At 54.5% G+C, this 23,763-nt stretch overlaps 1 protein-coding gene across 1 annotated transcript in view; it reads right to left on the reverse strand.

The window, feature by feature from the left end:
- Positions 1-23,763, reverse strand: part of DAG1 (dystroglycan 1) — a 45,855-nt gene that overhangs the window by 16,577 nt on the left and 5,515 nt on the right. The gene's annotated exons all lie outside the window — the stretch shown is intronic.

Below are 23,763 nucleotides of genomic sequence, written 5' to 3' on the forward strand. Positions count from 1 at the left end.
GGGCGTGCAGGGATTCCCTCTCATCATGGATGTTTCTATCTTTCTCTCCCTCTCCCTGACTCTCTGAAATCAATAAAAATAATAATAATAAAGTTTAAAAATGTAAAATATCTCATTAATACTTTTAAAATATTCATTACATATTAAAACAATATTTTGGAGATAAATATATCAATATTTATAAACTAGAGGCCCGGTGCATGAATTCATGCACCAGTGGGGTCCCTCGGCCTGGCCTGCACCCTCTCGCAATCCAGGACCCTTGGGGGATGTCCGAGAGCCCGTTTCAGCCCGACCCCCACAGGACCAATCCAGGCAGGAGGGAGCCCGATCCTGTGCGTTGAGCGTCTGCCCCCTGGGGGTCAGTGCGCATCATAGTGACCGGTTGACTAGTTGTTCGTTTGCTTAGGCTTTTATATATATATAGGTAGTAAATAATTTTAAAAACATATTACATTAAATATATTATTAAAGCCCTGACCGGTTTGGCTCAGTGGATAGAGCGTCGGCCTGTGGACTGAAGGGTCCCGGGTTCGATTCCGGTCAAGGGCATGAACCTTGGTTGTAGGCGCATCCCCAGTGGGGAGTGTGCAGGAGGCAGCTGATCAATGTTTCTAACTCTCTATCCCTCTTCCTTCCTCTCTGTAAAAAAATCAGTAAAATATATTTAAAAATATATATATATATATATATATATGTATATATATATATATATATATATATAATTAAAGTTAAATCCACTTCTTATGCTTATTCGTGTTTTCGACCTATGTGGCCCAGGTTCCATTTCTGTCGGGCAGTGCTGCTCTGGACCTAACTTCCATGGGACAGGAAACACAGGAGTCACGAAGACACAATCAGACAAACCCAGGATGTGGGACCTTCTACAGGACAACTGGCTTGGCTTGTCCAAATGCCGACCCCTACACACCAGGGGACTGTTTTCGAGTTAGAGACCGCAGCCAGGTGCAGGGCACGCATCTTGACTAGATCCTGGATTTACTTCAAAAACAAAAAAACACACAAGTCTAGCTCGCAAGGGGTAACTGGGGAACTCTGCATGTGGGTTGGAGAGAAGTATTGTTAATTCTCCTGGGTGAGGTGATGGTGGTGTGTGCCTCTAAGAGATGGTCCTCGACTTCAAAGTACTTAGGAATAAAATATCCAAAACCTCTATAACTCACTTTGAAATGGCCCAAGGGGGAAAAAATGCTTGTGTGTATAGGGATAAAGCAATGTAGTAAATATAACAATTGTTAAGTCTTTAAAAATAGTTTTGAAAAGACTAGAAAAGTCAAGTATTTGCACAGAGACGCAACAAGTGCTCAGTCCTCACACCCCAGCACTAACCACAGGACTCACTTATTAGACATGCACTTGCAGACTCAGCGCCAGTGAACAACACTTGCTTGGCCTCTCTTGCCCTCTTCCCACCACTCGCCCCCGCACCCCACCCCCCCGACATCATGACAGAACCCTGCACTCTGTTCCCTCTCCCCAGGCCGGCTTCAGGCAGCTCGTGACACCTGCTCTAAGGCTGGCAGCCACAGGTGCATGGTGGGACCTGCTGGGTGCACACAGGTGAGCACAGCCATCAGGAACGAGTTCCCCTTCTAGAAAAGGAGTAAGCTCTGCTCTGAGCCAAGCTGCCAAGGGACCACGTGACATATTTTTTGACCTGGGTAATGCAAAGTAAAGAAAGTTGCTACAGAAAACAAGGCCACTGAAATAGGCAGTTTACTCTAAAGTTAATGCAAATCCAAGCCAATTCTAGGATTTTTTTTTTGCTACTGATTTTGTTATTCTGGTTATTCTGTTTTTGAACTAAAATTCATGAAACAGAGCCAAAGCCCAAGAAAGTAAAACAATTTTGGAGGCTGCGCACCCTATCATACCAAAGGCTTATCCTAAAGCTACTGTATTTAAGGCAGTGGCTCACGGAGAATATCCAGTTGGCTGCGAACCCAGAGAGAGTGCCCCAAACCAGCTGCTCCTCCCTCACTTTTCCATCACAAACATGATAAATCCCAGGGGGGATGAGATACACAAAAGAGAAAAGCAGAATTTAAAAAAATTCTAGGCCCAGCCAGTGTGGCCCAGTGGTTGAGCATCAACCTATGAACCAGAAGGTCACAGTGCGATTCCCGGTCAGGGCACATGTCCAGGTTGCAGGCTCGATCCCCAGTAGGGGGCATACAGGAGGCAGCTGATGGTGTTTCTCTCTCATCGATGTTTCTAACTCTCTATCCCTCTCCCTTCCTCACTGTAAAAATATCAATAAAATATATTTTAAAAATAAATAAAAAAAATAAGTCAAGAAGGCAGGGCAGGAGGGGCCCAGGACTCAAGCAGCGATGGTGGGGTCCCTGGGCTTCCCTGTTGACTCATATGTCCCAGAACCAGAGCTGAAGAAGCTGGCAACCCAGAAATGCCAACGGATGAGACAAGAAAGGTCCCAACCAAAGTCTGCTCTCTGGCTAAAAGCAGGAGGGGCAGCCGAGCAAGACAGACAACGTGTGGACAATAGCAGCTCTCGTAGCCAGACACCACGGGAGGCCACTGGGCTCCGCTCCCACCCACCAGCAAAGGCCCCGTGGGGACCTAGACTTCCACCCTCAGGAGGCTGCGACAAGGCGCCCGAAGACCCCACTGAGGCCACCTCGGAGGCAGCCACGCTGCGACCTCCATCCCCACCGGCCAGCACCAGCACGCTGCCCTCGCCCTCCCGCTGCCCTCGCCCTCCCGCTGCCCTCGCCCTCCTCCTGCCCTAGCCCCGCAGGAAAAGTAGGTTTCAGAGCAAAGAAAATCACCGAGGTAGAGAGGGGCATCATATGATGACAAAAGGGCCAACCCACCAAGAAGACTAACCCTACATGTATACGCACCAAACACAGAGCTGTGAGCTATGTGAAGTAAAAGCCGATAGAACTGAAAGGAAAAGACTGAAAATCCACAATCCTAATTGGAAACTTCAGTACCATCCTCTCAACAACTGACAGAACCGGAAAGAAAATCAGCAAGGAAACAAGAGAACTCAAGAGTACCACCGATAGCATCCCTCGCTCACCACCTGACAGCAGTGTTCGTGGAACACGGACCCAGACAGACCACAGCTAGAGCCACGAACAAACCTCGACCAATTTAAAGACGTGAGATAACACTGAATGTGTTCTCCAACCACAAGGAATCAAATCAGAAATCACCGGCTAAAGGAAAACAGGAAACTCTCCAAACACTTGAAAACCATACAACATACTTGTAAGTAATCCTGGGTCAGAGGGGAAGTTCAAGGGAAATGGAAAACTGCACTACACTGAATAAAGATAAAAACAGGTTTGTTCCAGAACAACTAAAGCAGTGCTTACAGGTGAACTGAGCACTGAGTCCAGCAGGGAAAAAAGGAAAGTCTCAAACCAGCAATCTCAGCTCCCACCTCCGGCATCCGAGAGAAAAGTAAACGCCTGGCAGGTGTGGCCCGCCGGCTGAAGCCTGGTCCACGTGTGGGTGGGGTCCAGTCAGGGCACATGCCTAGGCTGCGGCTAATACCCGGTTAGGGCGCACGTGGGAGGCAACAGATAGGTATATGCTTCTCTCTCTCTCTCTCCCCTTCCCTCCCTCAACCTCCCTCCCCCTCCCTCTCTCTAAGATCAATTTTTTTTAAATGTTTGTATTGATTTTAGAGAGAAAGGGAGGGATAGAGAGAAACACTGATGTTAGAGAGACACATCGTTTGGTTGCCTCCTACACATACCCTGGTCAGGGCAGGGATCAAACCTGCAATCAGGGTCTGTGCCCTTGGCCAGGACTTGAACCCACAACCCTTCAGTTCATGGGCCAATGCTTTACCATTGTGCCATACCAACCAGGGCTGGTTTAATTTTTATAATATTCTTGAAGTGACAAAATTATAGAACTAGAGAATAAATTAGTAGTTGCCAGGGGTTAGAGAGGGAATCCGTCAAAAGGGAAGCCGGTGGGCTGTAACAGGGCACTGTGAGGCAGCCCGTGCCGATGCGAATGTTGTGTGTGTGGCTGTACAGTGTCAATGCCATAGCTGCATAAGATGCTACCGGGGGGCAAACTGGGGAAGGGCCCTCAGGATCTCCCTGTAGTATGTTTAACACCTGCATGTGAATCCACAATGATCTCAAACATTTTTTTCTAAATCTTAAAAAAAGATAGTGAATTAAAACCTTCCATCTCTGTCCAATAAAGGACACCACAGAGACAGTAAAAAGGACCAATCACAGCCTGGGAGAGCTGTGTCGATGCACAGAATGGCGAAGGTTTTTCTTCTCTTTCCTGCATTTCTTTTTATATCTCCCAGTTTAACTGCCTGTGCGTTTTATCCCTTTTATAGCTTATTTCATTGTATAATTTTTAGAATGTTCTAGGTCTTGTTTTAATCTGTCTGAAATTGTAACTTTAGAGTTTTCTTTCTTGTTGCATAGTTTTCCTTTAACGGCCTTTTCCTTTCTCAGACTTTAAACTCTCATTTGTTAAGTGGCTCAGCTCAACCAGCACCGGCAAGACTGGTTGGCAGGGTGGTGCACTGTGGCTCGCCGATGCATCACAGGCAGGCACACCCTCAGGAATGAATGGGGAGGAGACAGGACTTTTTTTTTTTTAAGCTTCTTCCCGTCTTTACTCTTTAGTTTACTTACTTACTTTTCTACTGATCAGATCCCACTGGTCTTTTACTTTTTCATTGATTTTCCATTTTAAAATTCTCAGCTCATTTGAAAACAGTAACAGTGTGAGACACACCCTGTCACCAAAACATAAGCTCAGCCTGCTATCTGCGGACACATGACGACACAGGGTATCTGTTCATGACTCAGTGCTCTGCATTTAGCAGGCGGGCGATGTCCCAGGCACAGCTCCAACTGCTCTGCGGGTTTTCCATGCTTGGGGAGAAAAGATCTTTATGCAACTTGGCAAAAAGCAGCCTGTGTCTCTGATGGGCGCTCTATGAGCAGGGCTCACGTCTCCCGGGGCCAGGAGCTTGGCAGGCTGCACCCACAGCCCCTGTGAGAACGTCCCTCTGGAGGGTTGGACGTGCTCAGACTTGGTCACTCAGAGGACGAAGCCAGAGGGTAACACTCGACCACGGAACCCGCGGGCAGGACCTGGCGGAGAAGATGCTGGGGGACCAGAGGAAGACTGGCCACAGTCAGCCTGTCTCCCCGACACACCCCTCACTGGCACCCCTGGCTGGAGCGCTGGGCACACCCTCCAGGGCGCCTCTGCAGCACGAGGAAGTGCCCGGGCAGCCCGGCGGTCTCGGCGGCACTCACTGCGCCCGCTGAGAGGAGCTGCCAGGCTGTGTACCGAGAAGTGGGTGGTGGGATGAGCGATCACTTCTCTGTGCCCGTACCCAGGGCAGTGCCCGACTCCAGTGAAATCCAACGCTGTGACGGGGACCCTCCCGAGCCTTGGGGAGGCGCCGGCGCTCTGAGCACGCGCTGAGCATGGCACACGGAGTGGAAACGGCTCTGCTGCCAGGAAGCAAGGCCGTCCCTTGTCCCTGACAGCCCACCCCAGGGTCAGGGGGAACTTTAAAGTGTCAGAGCCCCCAAGCCCGGACACATCCCGGCCCTGCGGGTCACTGCTGTCCTAGAGGACACTCGGCTGCCCCCTCCCTCTTCTCTCGGCAAAAACCTGCACACCTGCCCCAAGTGCCCTACATGTCCGCCCCCCCCACCCAGCCAGGCGTGCATCCAGCGCGAGCAGCACCCTCCAGGCAGCACCTCCACAGAGCACTGGCCTGGGGAGAGGAAGGTGCTCCTGGGGGGCTTCCCGGCGATGAAGAGCTCTGTGCCGCCGGGGAGCCCAGGGGAGCCCAGGCCTGAGGCTCACTGCAGGGAGTGCCCTCACCAGAGAGGAGCCAGAGCTAGTTGGGGGGCGCGGGGGGCGATCCGCTGCACCTGCCGTAGCCATGCCTCCTCTCTCCACCGCTGGGGACTCTCGGGGGATGGGCAGGAGTGAAAAACCCCGTTTTCCGCAGTGGCTAAGAGGCGATGTCCTTTGTCCCCAAAACACAGAGGCTGGGTCCTGGAGGCGGGGAGCTGAAGCTCACTAGGCCATGGGCAAGGGCACAGCTGCAGAACCAAAGCCTTCAGAGCGACGGCGCCCCAGGCAGCCGAGCAGGCAGCGTGCAGGACAGCATCCTTGCCACCAACCCGAACCCAGCGCTGGGTGAGTGCAGCACGGGCCCCCCACGAGGGGGCTCTGTGCAGACGGCCTTGGGCCCCAGGGAACTACAAGGAGTCTGGGAATCCCAGCCCGGAGAGCAGCAGCTCTGCGGTGGCCAGGCTGCCTCCCGGAGCGAACGGCGCCGTCCAGGAAGCAGGCCACCAACTGGTGCTTTTCCACTCCACACGTTCAAGGAGCAAATGCATCCGGCACCAACTCAGTTCAGAGTAAACACTGTCCTCAGACGCAGAAACCCACGGAGAAAGCCCTTAACCGCGCCCTGCTGGTTTCACTTTCCAAGAAAGAAGACGTGAGATTCAACCCTGGTTGGCTCGCCCCCCACTCCCAGGACCACCCTCTTCAATGGCTGTTACCTAAAGTAGCACTTCAACTGTCAAGCTGCTACCATTTGTCATGGTAACTCAAACATTTAAGGTAAATGGGACTTCCTTTTTAAAGCCAAACTAAAATAATGAAATTTCATGCCGCTGTTTTAAATGGTCTGGGGAAAGTCAAAAGCAAAAACTTAACTGAAACAACCACTTTAGGTTGCATCTAGCAAAAGGCTTCTGTGCAGATACCCGGGAGTTAAAGGTTAAATGTCAGTCTGACATGAATACAGAAATCCGGGGGGTTAAGCGGCTTAAAACCGCTCGATTTGCTGGCCAGCAGGAGGCACTGGACGCGACGGGAGCAGTGCTGGGAAGTCACTGTGTATTGGGCTCCACAAACTACAAGGACAGGCAGACGCCGCGCTCCTTGGCCTCGGAGGCGAAGGCGTTGAGCCCAGTCACTGGCAAAGGCTCAAGGTGTCACCCGTCACCTGCAGCTCAGGAGCTTCCCTGACACGAGGCAAGTTCCTCCGGTCTGGGCACGTCAGCAGAGCCCCCCAAGACACCACCAGGGAGCCCCGCCGCCACCGAGGAGTCCAGGTCACAGACCAGCACGAGATGCCAGGGTCACAGTGCGGGAGGAAAGCCGGCCCTGAGGAGGCGCTCACCGCAGCCCCTCGGGCAGAAGCGCTGCTCCGAACACTTTCCTTGCCTGGCCACTCGGCCAGTTCTCACTTGTCACAGGCACCCAGAGCAGAGGTCCCGGAAGGGCAGTGGTTTCTGCTGATGGTGGTTTGGTTTTTTTCAACAAAGGCAGGAAGGAAGCAAAGGTTTAATACCTGGGCACAAACTCACTCAGGGCAACATGCTGGAGGGAGGGGAGAAGACAAGGCTCAAATCACAGGGCTGAGCGGCCTTCCCCACTGACGGGCTGGGCCCCGGGGGGGGGGGTGGGGGTGGGGGTCTGCCACATCCTGTGTGACGCTCACGGAGACAGCTCCTTCCGCACGCCACTGGTTCCACGCGCTGCTGTGAAACACGACTCACTGCCGAACGCACCATTACAACAGTCAAGATGGTAAAGTTTATGTTACGTGCTTTTTACCACAACTTCTCATTTTTACAGTTAAGACAGTAAATTTTATATTACATATATTTTATCACAATTATAAATAAATGTTTTTTAAAAAACATTACTCAGCCCTGGCCGGTTTGGCTCATTGGATGGAGCGCCGGCCTGCAGACTGAAGGGTCCCAGGTTCGATTCTGGTCAAGGGCGTGTGCCTTGGTTGCGGGCACGTGCCTTGGTTGCGGGCACGTGCCTTGGTTGCGGGCACATCCCCAGTGGGGGGTGTGCAGGAGGCAGCTGATCGATGTTTCTCTCTCATCGATGTTTCTGGCTCTCTGCCCCTCTCCCTTCCTCTCTGTGAAAAGTTAATAAAATATATTTAAGAAACAAAACAAAACACTACTCAGAGATGAAGGAAGAAAGGGAGGGAAGAAGGGAGGAAGGAAGGAAAGAAGGGAGGGAGGAAGGAAGGGAGGGAGGGAGGGAGGGAGGGAGGAAGACTTTACTCAGAGTCACACCAACTAGAAAAAACACCTACGAGGCTTAGGCCCAGTCTTCTCATCGATGCCCAGGCAGGGCACTGAGGACAGAAAAGGGCAGACTGAGCCCAAGGCCAAGGCCCAGGTCTCACTGTCCACCTGGCTGCCGGAGCTGGGCCGGGAGGGGGCGTGAGGGTGGAGGAAGGAGTACGTGCAAGAGGTGGGCGGCAGACTCAGCAGATCCAAGTGGGAATGAATTGGCACATCTGTGCACCCATGTGGCACCCAAGAACCCAATTAAAGCAAATCACAACTACCTCAAGGCGGCCCCAGTGCCTAACACTTCAGAGCACATCTACCCCCTCTACCGGTGCTAGGTGTGACGCCTGGCCTTCGATGCACACGCGATTTCATACGCGATTTCCATGCACGACTAAATCATACAACACACGAGTCATAAACTCAGTCATTCTGTGTTATAAACAAGCATTCGTTCTCCAAGTAGGTGCTCAGAGGAAACTACAAGTTGCCTTCTGACTCCCCAAACTTCCTGGCTACCCAGCCACCTCCCCCTCACAGTACCAGGTAGAATGGGCCTGCACTGTGAGGGCAGGGTGGTCAGTGTCTGTCCTGAGGGGAGGAGAGGGGGAGAAGGGAGGGAGGGGTCTGGGCCCAACATCTCAGGCAGCACCTGCCCTGCTGCTCTCTCCCCCGTCGGTGCCTAGCGCCGAGCAAAGTGCAGGGAAAGAAAGATCCCCACTCAGTCCCAGAACTGTTCACCAAGCACAAAAGCAACACGCTCCTGACGTCACACTGGGAGTGAAAGCTCAGCTTTCTGACATCTTTCATTATGCCACACAACATTCGAAACAAGTGCTGCAGCCAAAACTAGTATGCTCACCTGGCTTCAATGAGTTAAGTTTAGAAAAAGCGTGCTGGCTGCTGGCCTTCCTGACCTAACTGGCTCATCAGACTCCAGAACTGGGGAGAGGAAATGGCAGGGTGGCCCGGCCCCCAGCTCCCTCCGCAGGTCCAGGTACTGCAGCCCGGGCCCAGCCAGCAGCCCCCATGCAGCCTCGGGGCCAAACGGGGGTCCGCCGGGGACTGCGAGTTCCTGCGCCTTCACGGTAAAGCGCTGAGTGTTTTTTAGGCAAAAACTTCAGCCGTCAGTGTCTGAAGTCGTGACCAGATCGTGGCCACATTCCTGCCTGGAGCCACACCCTCCAGATTCAGCCACCAGGAGCATCTCAACCAGCCCAGGGACACAGAGCAGTAGCCTGGTTCTCAAACACAAGACACAACTAGCGCCACTCCCTTTGCTCAGACTGTCCTGTGAGCAGAATTCCCTCCCGCCCAGAGGACTGTCTAATTGGCCTTCTACGCACCTCAGCTGTGCCACCGCTACAAAACCCACACCAGCACAAACCTCCCGGGCGGTTTTAGAGGTGAGCTTCCCAGGCTGGGGCAGCCCTGGCCGGGAGCTCAGCTGGTTAGAGCATCATCCTGACACGCCAAGGTTGCAGGTTCGCTCCCCGGTCAGGGCACATACAAGAATCAACCAACGAAGGCATAAATAAGTGGAACAAGAAATTGATGTTTCTCTCTCCAATAAATTTTTTTTAAAAAAATCCAAAGTCTAGAGCAAAACAGCCAGAAGATGGCCTTGCTGACTTTGGAGCCAGGGCCACCCTACCAGGCGATAGACCAGTGGGCAAGGCCAATGGGGAGCCGGCAGACAGGCCCACCGTGCCTGCCTCAGGCTTGTTCCCAGGGAACTGGCGAAGGCAAAGCTCCGGGCCAGATCCTGTCAATCCCGCATCCTGGCCCTCCCAGCAGGACGCGGGCTGCTCATCACAGCACAGATTCAGAGAATCGTGTCCAGTCCAGGCACCTCTACACCAAGGAAGACAGAGAAAGCCCATTACTCCCAAGCGCTTTCCTCCTGCTCACGCTCCCAGGGGTCCCCGCCGTCCACTGTCCACCAGGGACTCTACTGCAGGGTTGACGCAACTGCAGACGACCTTGGAGGCCCCTGGCCTCACCTCCCAATGCCTCTACCTCCCGTTTCTGCGGGCTTGGATCGCTCCCTTAGCACAAAGGGGAAAGAGGGTTTCCATTCAGGAGTAGTGACTTGGAAATTCAGCCCTGCGTTTTAGAATCCAAGGCTTAAATAGGAAAAGCCAAACGGGATAAGGAAAGGACAAACGCAAAAGATCTTTCCTCTTAATAAAACGTACGGCTGTGATTTACATCTTCCCAACATTGGGGAGAAAGCAACTACCAAGTACTTTCCGGTGGCGGCGGCACCTCCTGGTGCCGGGGAGGCACCGTTTCCTTCACCAAACAGAGCTGGCGTCTGACTGCCAAGCCGGGCCCCTGGCGGCACAGACGGGCTCCCACCGCCCAGTGGGCAGATCCCACCAGCCCACAGCTGAGCCTTCAGATGCTTTATCTTCATTTCCCACGAATCTCCCACTGGCTGCTAACACATCGCACTGCCTTTCACAGCCTTTATGTAAACCGTCTGTGCTGGGAGGTAACTACTTACAGGACCTCATTTGTACATGAAAAATTTATCTTATGTTTTCTCATGGTAGAAAGTTGGCCAATGAATCTTAAAAGTCTGTGGGCTTTAGACCTAATCAAGAGTCAGGAACGTCCAGTGTGCATCTGTCTCACACGGAGACAGAGGACCCTGTGAGGAACCTGGGGGATGGCCACTGCCGGCCTCCCAGGCTTTCCGGTCAGTCAGAGGCAAGAAGGCGGACAAGTCCAGGCAGAGAGACGGCGTGAACAGCGCAGACGGAGCTGCGATTCTACCGTCTCAGACTAAGCTGCCGGCCGAGCTCGGCTGACAACACAGGACTTGGCCTGTCCTACATTGTCCCTCCACGAGTTTCCCCTCGATACGATCTCCGTGTGGGGAAGTGGGAGATGCAGAGACAAGACAATCAGCGCAGCAGCCAACGGGGACTGGGACCCTTACCAAGTTGTTCATCCTCAGGCAACAGGACGGGCTGGGCTTGAAGCATTTCCGACCTGGTTGAAAAAAATGGTCGCAAAAGCAGTCGTCCTGACTCACTCTCTGTGGGTCCCACCCACCAACCGGCCTCAGCACTGGAGGGAGCCGAGGCAGCCAGGGCTCCTGCAGGTGCTTCGCATCCCGAGGAGGCAGAGCCCAGGCCCCTGCCAGCTGGGGGCCATTGCAGAGAGAGTCAGCAGTGACCAGAGGGAAACGCAGGCTTCTGTGGGGCAAAATAATTAAAAACACAGCACTTACCTAGAGAGCTAGAAGTTTTTTGTTTGTTTTTTGATTTTATATACACATATACTTTTTTAATTGACTTCATAGAGGAAGGGGGAGAGAGAGAGAGAAACATCAATGATGGAAAATCATGGATCAGCTGCCTCCTGCACGCCCCGCCCTGGGGATCAAGCCCACCACCTGGGCATGTGCCCTGACCAGGAATCGAACCGTGACCTCCGGGTTCATAGGCCGCCGCTCAACCGCTGAGCCACGCCGGCCGGGCTGTCTTGGTTTTTTAATCAAGCTTTCTGCATAAATTCACAATCTACAGATACTCAGTCGCTCAGACTCTCATTGCACGGGGCTAAGCAGCAGGAAGTCACATGCACAATCTTGACACCAGAGTTTCCACTCCTCACACCACAGGGTTAGTGCAGCTGCGAACTTCAGCAGCAGCTTCTAGACTGTAGGCTCTGGAAACCATTCTAAGCTCATTCTAAGGCGAACTGAAAGTGTGCAAATCTGTTTTTCAAAATACTTGCAATGCATCGGGAGGTCTCAGCTATCTTCTGCTTTTACAGACTCTACTGAGGATTAAATCTGACACTGACGACGGGCCCAAGGAGGGACACGGCCTCCCACAGGGCCCACACACCTGTCTGGCCCTGGGTGCTCCCCGAGGCGCATGTCCTGCTGGGCGACTGACTCCGCAGCACCAGCTGCAGCGCCGGGGCCCCAGGCCTCGCAACGGTCACGCACGGCGCTTGCGATGGGCCTGACACAGCAGGCTTTAGAGAAACATGTCCACAACATCCCCAAGGAGACGGGGCGTGCTCTAGCTCCATCTACCCCTCCACCGGAGAGCAGGGTCCTGCGCAGCAGAACCTGAAGTGTGGCTGCCTTCTGGGTATAGGACAGGCAAGAGGTCGGCCACCATCAGAGGTCCCAGCACTCCAGAGAGCAGAGGACAGCAGGTGCAACAGAGCGATGCAGGGCTTTTAGGCCAACAGGATTATCTGTTTGTTTATTTTCGCCCTGGTTAGTGTGGCTCAGTTGGCTGAACGCTGTTCCATGCACCGGAAGGTTGCCAGTTTGATTCCGAGTCAGGGCTCTTGCCCAGGTTGCGAGCGCAATCCCCAATAGGGGCGAGTGTGAGAGGCAGCCGATTGATGTTTCTCCCTCTCCCTTCCTCTCTCTCTAAAACCAATAAAAACATATTTTTTAAAAGTATCCATTTTTTAAAAATAGAAAAGAACACTTCATAAATCTAAGTTTGTTTTCAGAAACCTTGTTTTCTAGGTAAATATGGAATAAAATAATACCAGCCGCAACAATGATCAGCAGCAATGAACACAGATAACTCGGGCAAATGGCAAAATAGATGATCCTCGCTGTTGGTTTCGTTCTTTGGGGAAAGACACTGGTAAGTATCACAGAAACACCTGCCTGCTTCTGCAGCGTCGGCTTCCCTTTCCTTTCCGTAAGCGCCGAGCTCACAGAGAAGCACACTGGCTCTGTTGCTCCGACTCCATTCCATTTGTGTTTCATCCTCTTCTCAATTGAAAAACACCATAAAGATGAAAAAGCTTGCTGTTATGTAGAGAATTAGTCTCAAGAAACGTGAGCTTCCCTTGATGTTCAATAAAAACTTTCCCGAGACTGGGTGTTCCGAGGGCTGGAACAGGCGCGAATTCACGGGGTCCTCGACTCAGGCTGGGTCGGGGCTAGACAGCAGGCCCCGCAGAGCCGTGGACGGAAGCCGCGGGGCTCTCTCATCTCAGGACCCGCCCGCAGCCTCCTCTCCGGAGGCGCCCTTCCCACCATCGGGCAGCCTCCCCGCTCCCGGCGGGCCTCAGCCTCGGCCACTCACCCGCGGCGCGCGCTCCTGGACACAGAGCCCAGGAGCTCCACAGCACGACCCTGTCCACTCACTCCAACGGCCCGCCCAGCCTCCACTGGAACAGCTGCTCGACAACTACCTGGTTGGTGAATTAACACAAATCGGTATTTTTCCTCAACTGTGCACTATATCCAAGTTCATTCCTCCCCTTGGCTTTACACTTCAAACCCTGCTGGCCCTGCCCAAGGTCAGGCATGAGAATTCCCAGGAAGAGGGAAGCAGGAGACACCACTTTCTGATGCGCTGGCCACCCAAGGCTTGCTTCAAAATGAGGAATGACCAATTATCAATCTGAACTCATCTAAATAAGCCAATGAATAAATAAATGGGCGAAGGAGGGAACTCTTCTTAGAGTCAGGTAACTAATACGGGACTGATGGTCTTGGCGGCATCATGGGAGCTGAAAGTAAGGGTCAAAGTTTGAGGAGGACCAGGCCTCAAAGGGTCCCCCCATAAATGTTTTTCAAATAAAGGGAAATAGCTACTATCCCACAGCGAAAACTGCCAGGACCTCCGCAGCCAGAGCCGCTCAGCAGGACAAGCCCGTCTCCCGTGCCTGCTCGGACGGGGCTCTCAAAGATGCTATACACGATGAGGGAATCTGACTGTGGGCTACAGCGCAGGTCTGACTCCAAGGTGAAAGCCTCCTATTGGGAGATGAACTGTGGTATGTACGAGAAGGTGCTTGTTCTTAGGAAACACACAATTAAGTAATTAGCAATGAAGGGGCATAATGTTTGCCAATTGCTCATAAATGGTTCAGGGGGGTGCAGAGAGAAAAGAGAATGGCGAGGCAAACAAGGCGAAAGGAGCAAATGCTGACTCAAGGCAAAAGGTATTGAGGAGTTCTTTTACTATACTTGCAATTATTCTGTAAGTTTGAAGTTATATCAAAATTTAAAAGTTACAAAAACATATGCCATGTAAAATGGAAAGAAAACAGTGGTAAGGAAAAGGCAGTGGGGGGGGAGCAGATGTGAGGCATTGGGAGGGGGAGCAGAGCTTTGAGCAGTGGGAGGAGGAGCAGAGCTGTGAGCAGGGGGAGGGGGAGCAGAGCTTTGAGCATGGGGAGGAGGAGCGGAGCTGTGAGCAGGGGGAGGAGGAGGAGCAGAGCTGTGAGCAGTGGGAGGAGGAGGAGCAGAGCTGTGAGCAGTGGGAGGAGGAGGAGCAGAGCTGTGAGCAGGGGGAGGAGGAGCAGAGCTGTGAGCAGTGGGAGGAGGAGGAGGAGCAGAGCTGTGAGCAGTGGGAGGAGGAGGAGCAGAGCTGTGAGCAGTGGGAGGAGGAGGAGCAGAGCTTTGAGCAGTGGGAGGAGGAGGAGGAGCAGAGCTGTGAGCAGGGGGAGGAGGAGGAGCAGAGCTGTGAGCAGTGGGAGGAGGAGGAGGAGCAGAGCTGTGAGCAGTGGGAGGAGGAGGAGGAGCAGAGCTGTGAGCAGTGGGAGGAGGAGGAGGAGCAGAGCTGTGAGCAGTGGGAGGAGGAGGAGGAGCAGAGCTGTGAGCAGTGGGAGGAGGAGGAGGAGCAGAGCTGTGAGCAGTGGGAGGAGGAGGAGCAGAGCTTTGAGCAGTGGGAGGAGGAGGAGGAGCAGAGCTGTGAGCAGTGGGAGGAGGAGGAGGAGCAGAGCTGTGAGCAGTGGGAGGAGGAGGAGGAGCAGAGCTGTGAGCAGTGGGAGGAGGAGGAGGAGGAGCAGAGCTGTGAGCAGTGGGAGGAGGAGGAGCAGAGCTTTGAGCAGTGGGAGGAGGAGGAGGAGCAGAGCTGTGAGCAGTGGGAGGAGGAGGAGGAGCAGAGCTTTGAGCAGTGGGAGGAGGAGGAGCAGAGCTGTGAGCAGTGGGAGGAGGAGGAGCAGAGCTGTGAGCAGTGGGAGGAGGAGGAGCAGAGCTGTGAGCAGTGGGAGGAGGAGGAGCAGAGCTGTGAGCAGTGGGAGGAGGAGCAGAACTGTGAGCAGGGGGAGGAGGAGGAGGAGCAGAGCTGTGAGCAGGGGGAGGAGGAGCAGAGCTGTGAGCAGTGGGAGGAGGAGGAGCAGAGCTGTGAGCAGGGGGAGGAGGAGCAGAGCTGTGAGCAGGGGGAGAAGCAGAGCTGTGAGCAGAGGGAGGAGGAGGAGGAGCAGAGCTGTGAGCAGGAGGAGGAGGAGGAGCAGAGCTGTGAGCAGGGGGAGGAGGAGCAGAGCTGTGAGCAGGGGGAGGAGGAGCAGAGCTGTGAGCAGGGGGAGGAGGAGCAGAGCTGTGAGCAGTGGGAGGAGGAGCAGAGCTGTGAGCAGTGGGAGGAGGAGGAGCAGAGCTGTGAGCAGGGGGAGGAGGAGCAGAGCTGTGAGCAGTGGGAGGAGGAGGAGCAGAGCTGTGAGCAGTGGGAGGAGGAGGAGCAGAGCTGTGAGCAGGGGGAGGAGGAGCAGAGCTGTGAGCAGTGGGAGGAGGAGGAGGAGCAGAGCTGTGAGCAGTGGGAGGAGGAGGAGCAGAGCTGTGAGCAGGGGGAGGAGGAGCAGAGCTGTGAGCAGTGGGAGGAGGAGGAGGAGCAGAGCTGTGAGCAGTGGGAGGAGGAGGAGCAGAGCTGTGAGCAGTGGGAGGAGGAGGAGCAGAGCTTTGAGCAGTGGGAGGAGGAGGAGGAGCAGAGCTGTGAGCAGGGGGAGGAGGAGGAGCAGAGCTGTGAGCAGTGGGAGGAGGAGGAGGAGCAGAGCTGTGAGCAGTGGGAGGAGGAGGAGGAGCAGAGCTGTGAGCAGTGGGAGGAGGAGGAGGAGCAGAGCTGTGAGCAGTGGGAGGAGGAGGAGGAGCAGAGCTGTGAGCAGTGGGAGGAGGAGGAGGAGCAGAGCTGTGAGCAGTGGGAGGAGGAGGAGCAGAGCTTTGAGCAGTGGGAGGAGGAGGAGGAGCAGAGCTGTGAGCAGTGGGAGGAGGAGGAGGAGCAGAGCTGTGAGCAGTGGGAGGAGGAGGAGGAGCAGAGCTGTGAGCAGTGGGAGGAGGAGGAGGAGGAGCAGAGCTGTGAGCAGTGGGAGGAGGAGGAGCAGAGCTTTGAGCAGTGGGAGGAGGAGGAGGAGCAGAGCTGTGAGCAGTGGGAGGAGGAGGAGGAGCAGAGCTTTGAGCAGTGGGAGGAGGAGGAGCAGAGCTGTGAGCAGTGGGAGGAGGAGGAGCAGAGCTGTGAGCAGTGGGAGGAGGAGGAGCAGAGCTGTGAGCAGTGGGAGGAGGAGGAGCAGAGCTGTGAGCAGTGGGAGGAGGAGCAGAACTGTGAGCAGGGGGAGGAGGAGGAGGAGCAGAGCTGTGAGCAGGGGGAGGAGGAGCAGAGCTGTGAGCAGTGGGAGGAGGAGGAGCAGAGCTGTGAGCAGGGGGAGGAGGAGCAGAGCTGTGAGCAGGGGGAGAAGCAGAGCTGTGAGCAGAGGGAGGAGGAGGAGGAGCAGAGCTGTGAGCAGGAGGAGGAGGAGGAGCAGAGCTGTGAGCAGGGGGAGGAGGAGCAGAGCTGTGAGCAGGGGGAGGAGGAGCAGAGCTGTGAGCAGGGGGAGGAGGAGCAGAGCTGTGAGCAGTGGGAGGAGGAGCAGAGCTGTGAGCAGTGGGAGGAGGAGGAGCAGAGCTGTGAGCAGGGGGAGGAGGAGCAGAGCTGTGAGCAGGGGGAGGAGGAGCAGAGCTGTGAGCAGGGGGAGGAGGAGCAGAGCTGTGAGCAGTGGGAGGAGGGGAGCACTGTGAACCCTGGCAGCCGTGAAGCTCCCACTGACCTCTCGCCCAGCACCACCCCCAGACTGCATGACTCAAACACACAGCCCACCAGGCCCCCAAGCCCTCAGCTTTCTGAGGGGAAATGAGGGTATTTAAAAGCACTGTCCTCCAGAAACACTACACACACAAAATATACAGAAAAGGACTTTGTTTTTAAAAGTGCCTTGGGTCACAAAGGAAGAAAATGTCAGACGCTGGGGCCTGAAATTACGACACTGGGCTCTGTTTGCTTAAGATTAAAAATAGTTTCATCTCCCTTCCCAGGAACCTTGCCGCTCGGAGGAAAGGCCATCACCGCGTCGAGGGCCCAGCTGCGCGCAGATGCGGGCGGGCGAGGCGGGCTCCCAGCGTCAGGCTCCCGGTCACCATTCGGGAGACGCACGGGAAGCCTCCGCCGGCCGCCCGCACATCAGAGGGCAGCACCCTGCCTCCTTCCTCAGCCCAAGCAACTTCGGACACAGAAGAGCAAACACCTGCATTTACTTGGCTTTGAAAGCGCGCAGGAAGAACAGAAATGACATTTTAAATGTGTGAAACAACAGCCCAACTAAAACAGCACCGGCACATGTTCCGTGCCCAGCACCAGGGAAGGCCAGGGAAACCCCGGTTCCTCCGGGACACCTCTTCTCAGGGCAAGTCCCATCCGCAGGGCAATGCTCAGTATACGACAAAGGGCCAGGCCAGCCATGAGCACAGCCCTGTACCCCACATCCTCACAGCAACAGGGGGTCAGGCAGCGGCTCTGTCTCTCTACCAGGCACAGGCTTAGGCTGCCCCTCAGATTCTGGGGTCAACAGGGTGGGCTGCACACAGAAAGCTGCGGCATGCTGACCAGTTCCTGGGCCTGGAGCTGAGCCTGCCCTCACCCTGACCTCCACATACCCACACCCGCAGCCCCGGCAGCGGACACACCTCCCTGCCCCCGGAGCAGGGAGGCCAGGACCACCCCTGCAGAGCCTTCCTCCCCTCGCCAAGCCCCCACGGCCCGATGGCGCACAGGGGAGACTAGCCTCCGCCCCCCCCCCTCTTTGTCCTCACTGCAGGGGCTGTGCCCGCAATGGAGAAGCAGGAAACTCCTCTAAAACAGCTCTCAAACAAGAGAAAATGTGTAAAACACAATCTTCTTAGGACACGTGAGGCCACCATTCAGTCTGGACCAACCCGTCCCGGGTGAGGACCAAGCAGGTCGGGAGTCCCTCAGCCTCCAGCAACCTTCCTCCTGACAGAACAGCTAGTCCATGTGGCCCCACAGGAGCCTCTAGTCCCCACCCTCACTGCCGGCCCACAGTGCCCCCTTGCCTCCTATCCCCCCCAGCTGAGCAAACCCAGCAAAGTCCCTCCCCTCAGTGTGAGTTCTCCCGCCCTTCCCTTTCCAAGGCGCACCCTTTGTGCACCCAAATGTCAGCTTGGCTTTGAAAATGATTGAGAGCTGCCTGTCAGCTCTCCCAGGTCCTCACCCTCACTCCTCACAGCACCCTCCAGGTAGGCCGAGCCCCGCCCCCACTCCCCTTATGCTGAATCAGAGGCACAGTCGGCCTGCGGTCACTTGCCAGGGACTGGGTGTCAGCTGACAGTCCCCTCCAGACCCATAGGTTCCCCTAGCTCAGAAAGCTGCTTAATGGTCGTTATTTAATTTTAAACACTTCCTAGATCAAATTCCTTTTTTCTTTAACTTTTCCGATTCTAAACATAGATTCATAACGTAAGCTAATGCATGTAAAGCACTTAGGAAAGGACCTGACACAAACATTTAAAATATATATAGACAAGCCCGGCCAGTTTGGCTCAGTGGAGAAAGTGTCGGCCTGTGGACTGAAGGGTCCTGGGTTCAATTCCAGGCAAAGGCACATGCTCGGCTTGTGGGCATGATCTCCAGTACAGGGCGTGCAGGAGGCAGCCGGTCAATGATTCTCTCTCATCACTGATGTTCCTCTCTCTCTCTCCCTCTCCCTTCCTGAGACCAATAAAAATATATTCATAAATAAATAAATAAGATATATATACACAAAATATGAACAGTCTTAATTCAGTCACCTCTGACTCTCACTAGTATGTGTCACATGTCTGTGCTTCAGACACCCTACATGAGCGGACTAGCTAGGACAGCCGCGGCCGGACCCACCCGTTTGAAATGAATGAACTAAAAAAAAAGACCGTACCCTTTTATGTAAAGATGTTTACTCTGAATTTATATTAGTTCACACCAACACTCCATCCGTGCTTTTGTTCCGGCCTCCGGTCCAGTTTAAGAACCCATGTGGCCCTCAAGTCAAAAAGTTTGCCCACCCCTGGGCTAGGACCATGGACATCACTATGTACACCTGTATGTGTCCTGCTTTCTCCCCCGACCCCCGAACCCCGACCCCCAACCCCGACCCCAAGCTGCAATACGCAGGCCAAGGTCAATCACCTCCCACAGCGACAAGCAGCGGGAGCGGCGGGAACAGAGACAGACTTGCTTCCGGTGGGGCTTCCTCTGCGGGACTGAGCACCAGCGCCTGCCCAGGGGCCTCCTCCGGACTCCCAGCGGGGCCCTGCTTCCCCCACCCAATCAGAGGATCTGGAGGCGCATTGAGAGCTTTGTCTCAAGCTTCCCTCGTGGCCACCTGTCATTTCTTACCTGATAACAAACAGCTCTGCCCTCACTTGCCTCTACCAGAGTCAGAGACCAAATGCCTTTTACTATCTGGAAATCACCCGAAGCCTCCGCCACCGAAACTGACGAAACCCAAGGGCAGCCTCTCCACCGGGACCCAGGGCAGCCCCTCCACCAGGACCCCACAGGGCAGCCTCTCCACCGGGACCCCGGGCAGCCCCTCCACCGGGACCCCACAGGGCAGCCTCTCCACCGGGACCCAGGGCAGCTCCCCCTCAACAGAGAATGAAAACTGCAGTGTCTTCGTCAGAGGCTGGAACCCAAATTGTCTTTTTTTTTTAATCCTCACCTGAAGACGTATTTTATGATTGGGAGGGGGAATGGGGAGGGGAAGGGGAAGGGGAAACATCGATGTGAGAAACTTTAAATCAGCGGTTCTCAACCTGTGGGTCGCGACCCCTTTGGCGGTGGAACGACCCTTTCACAGGGTCGCCTAAGACCATCCTGCATATCAGATATTTACATGACGATTCATAACAGCAACATCACAGTTATGAAGTAGCCACGAAAATAATGTTACGGTTGGATCACAGCATGAGGAACTGAATTTAAAGGGCCAGCAGGTTGAGAACCGCTGCTTTAAATGGTTCCCAATTTCTGTCTTTACGAGTTATTCCTGCTCAGAAGGCGGTCCTCACCCGGAGCCCCGGAGGAGACAAGGGAGCCCCAAACAGGTCAGGTTTCCGGGGAGGGTGCTGACTGCAGGGCAAGGGTCAGGCGTCCCATATGAAGTTCACTCTATGAACAGCAGAAAAACCACTTCAGGTTCCTGCTCTACAGAGTCCCAACCCTGCGGCTCAGCGCCGTCACAGGCCCAGCAGCAGCACTGCCACTGCCCCTTCAACCAGCGCCCGCGCTCCGGGCTCAGGGTAACGCATCTGCTGGCCGGCGGGTCACCGTTATTCTAAGTGACTAGCCAGGAAGCCGTGCGGTCACAGGAGGCAGGCACTGCTGTTAATAACGAAACAGAAATAAACATTAAAAAAAGGCACGTCCTGTCAGTCACTCCCATGGCCACGCTGGCGGCCGGTCCCTGCTCCTACTTCACTGGTGCGGCTGAAGAAAACCAACCGGCACCAGAGCCCCTCCAACCCCTGGACAGGGACGTCCAGTGAGCTCAGGCCTCCATCCTCCAGCGGCGACAGCCCTTTCTCACCCGACAGCAGCCAGCCTCCCAGGCGCAACCCCGCAGGAGCCCCCACGGCACCAAAGTGCCCCAGGCGGGCCAGCAGTCAAGACAGAGCTGACAGAGCTGCATTCGGGAGGGACCAGTGAGCTCATGTCCAGGTCTGTTTGTTTTTAATAAAATACGTGGTACACATAAAGTAATGTGTCACGCATGTAATTATAAAGCACAACAAAAAACACCCCTGAACCCATCACTCAACCTAAGAAATCTGTCCAGCCTCTATTAACTGTCATGCTCTTAGTTCCCCCGGAAGGGGAAGGACAGCTGTGACAACAGGTACAATGGCGGAGCGGCTCCTGGGAGGACATTCTGTCCTCATGTCCCTGAGGCAGAGCGATCAGGGCTTCACTTCAGGACAAGAGGGGTCCCGGGGACTCAGTACCTCAGACAGGCTCCTTCCTGGGGCCAGTTCTACTGCAGAGGGTATTCAGTGGCTTCCCCTACCTGGAGAATATTCTAGCATTTCACATGTTTCAAAGAATACTATTGTTGCCCTAGCCGGTTTGGCTCAGTGGATAGAGCGTCGGCCTGTGGACTGAAGGGTCCGGGTTTGATTCTGGTCAAGGGCACATGCCTGGGTTGCGGGCTCGATCCCCAGTGGGGGGCATGCGGGAGGCAGCCAATCAATGATTCTCTCTCTCATCGTTGATGTTTCTATCTCTCCCTCTCTGAGATCAATAAAAATATATATTTAAAAAAAGAATACTATTGTTGACTAAGGCCCAAATGATTTTTCTCATCTTTACTGAGACATAGCTGAAGGCCAGAATACATTTAAAAAACAGACCTTAAAGTCCAACTTCACATTCACACACACAAGCACAGTCCTCTGCTCCCCTGTGGGTTCAGAGCACAGACAAGCTGGGAGGAAGCGCCCAGCCTCCCGGGCCCCCTCGGGGCGGCCGGCCTACCTCCCCAAATACGGCCACAGGCCTGCTGAGAGCGAGCTCAGGCCCACCAAGGGGTCCACAGAATGCTCCCGAGACATGACAAAATCGGGCACACGGAGCAGCAGCGCAGCGTGAGGAGTGACTGGGTGCCCTGCTGGACCCCCCACACAAGGAACCACAGCGGACAGAGGCCACCGCAGGCCTGGAGCAGGGCTGTGCCACAATGGGCCCCATTCTCCCTGGAAGCTCAAGCCGGAGGGAGGGAGGCCAGGACATTCCTTCACCCCCTCCCACAGAGGGAAAGGGCACAGGAGGCTGCGTCAGCAGCAGCATGAGCAGCCATTTTCCTCCCCAGCTGCGGGAATCAAAAGGAGCCCCTCCCCTCCTCAAACACCAGCCTGGAGCCCCGCGTGCCATCCATTCAATCGGGCGGGTTCCACGGCCTGTGCAGGAGCCCCTCGCTGGGCAGCACTGCCCGGCCGGAGGGAAAAACCTCCGGGCTCTGAGGGGCGTGGACACCACAGGCCCCGCCGCTCAGGGCTGAAACTGCGAGCAGAAAAGGCCTTTTCCTGCTACGGTTCCTCCCGGCACGGAGCCAAGGCGCCCAGGCACCGTTTAAGCTGCTTTACAGCCGGGAAAGCACATCCTCAGGCCGGCAAACGCAGTGCCAGTCTACACTGCCGACCCTCTTCCAGGTAAGCAGAAGCAACAGCTGGCAGCACAAACCCAGAGGAGGGCAAGTCCAGGATCCTACTGTTATCTATTTGTGACTTTAATGAATTCTATTTTTAGACCTTTAATAAAGAGCTTCTTTTCTAGTCTCCTCCTACCAAATGTCTCTACTCAGGCAATTCAATCTTGGCAACACAGCTCAAAAGTCTAAATATGTGAGACACTTATTGCCCTGGCCGACGTGGCTCAGCTGGTTGTCGTCCCGGGCACCAAAAGGTCACCGGTTAGATTCCCGGTCAGGGCACATTCCCGGGTTTCGAGTTTAAGCCCCCATCAAAGTGCGTGCAGGAGGCAGCTGATTCTCTCTCCCCCCTCCTCTCTCTCTAAAATCAATAAAAATATAAGAAAAGAAAAATGTAAGACATTACTGAGACATGCTTAACAACAGGCAGAGCCAAGTTCTCCACACCTCCTCATTTGCCCAGGAGCCAGAATCCCATTTGCCCAGTAGCCCTGCTCAAGGGCTATCCTGAGGCAGGTCTCCAGTACTTGAAGGTGCAGTAAGCGAGGCTCCCTGAGGTCAGAGCAGATCCAATGCCAGGACAGCCGACCAGCTGAGCAGGAGTACGCACAGGCACGTACAGGGGTGAGGGGCCGCCTCATTCCATAGTAAACAAGGGCTCAGAAAACGGATGGTGTCCCAGGTTCTGCTTAAAAGCCAAGCAAAGAGGAAACACTATTTGGAATTCCATTACTGACTATATCATTTTCCTTAAAAAAAAAAAAAAAAAAAAGGCTAGAGAATCAACCCAGCCCTAAAGGACGAGTGAGCTAACTAAGAGGCATTTATGTCAACTAGGACAGAGCTGGCTCCCTTCTGCCACGGACGGCGCTGGGAAGCCTCAGTAATCCCAGACTGCCCACCCAGAATGCCTCAGGGAGATGCTCCCAGCACAGGGGGTAGAGCCGACATGCCCGACCTTGCACAAACAAGCATCTTCCAATTCCACTAACTCAGAAAGGACTGTCAGAGGTGCTCCTTGCTTGTAGATCCCCCTACTCCGTCCACAGACACTCAACACCCACGGAAATGAAGAGCAAAGGTCAAACCTGAGGCCAAGCTGGGCCTGGACACTCTGCTCTGAACATGACACATCCTCCAAGTGCTTCACTCCTCCTCCTCGAGCTCCCTTCCCCTCAGCTGGCACCTGCGCCTGTGCTCAGGGTACCAAGGGCTGTGACTGCCTCAGGTAGAATGACTCTGTGGCCACCCCCGCCCCCCAATGGCTGGGCACATCGAGCCTGGGCCTCTATGTGGCTATAAAACTGCACACCCATGCAAGTCACAGAAAAGGGACTAGAAAAATGTACTCAGTGCTTAAGAGTAACAACCAATACAAACCTGCTTGACATTAGAGGGTGAGCTCCTGCAAAGGGTAAGTCAC

The sequence above is a fragment of the Myotis nattereri genome (genome assembly GCF_964212035.1).
Source record: "Myotis nattereri genome assembly, chromosome: 14".
Lineage (NCBI taxonomy): Eukaryota > Metazoa > Chordata > Mammalia > Chiroptera > Vespertilionidae > Myotis > Myotis nattereri.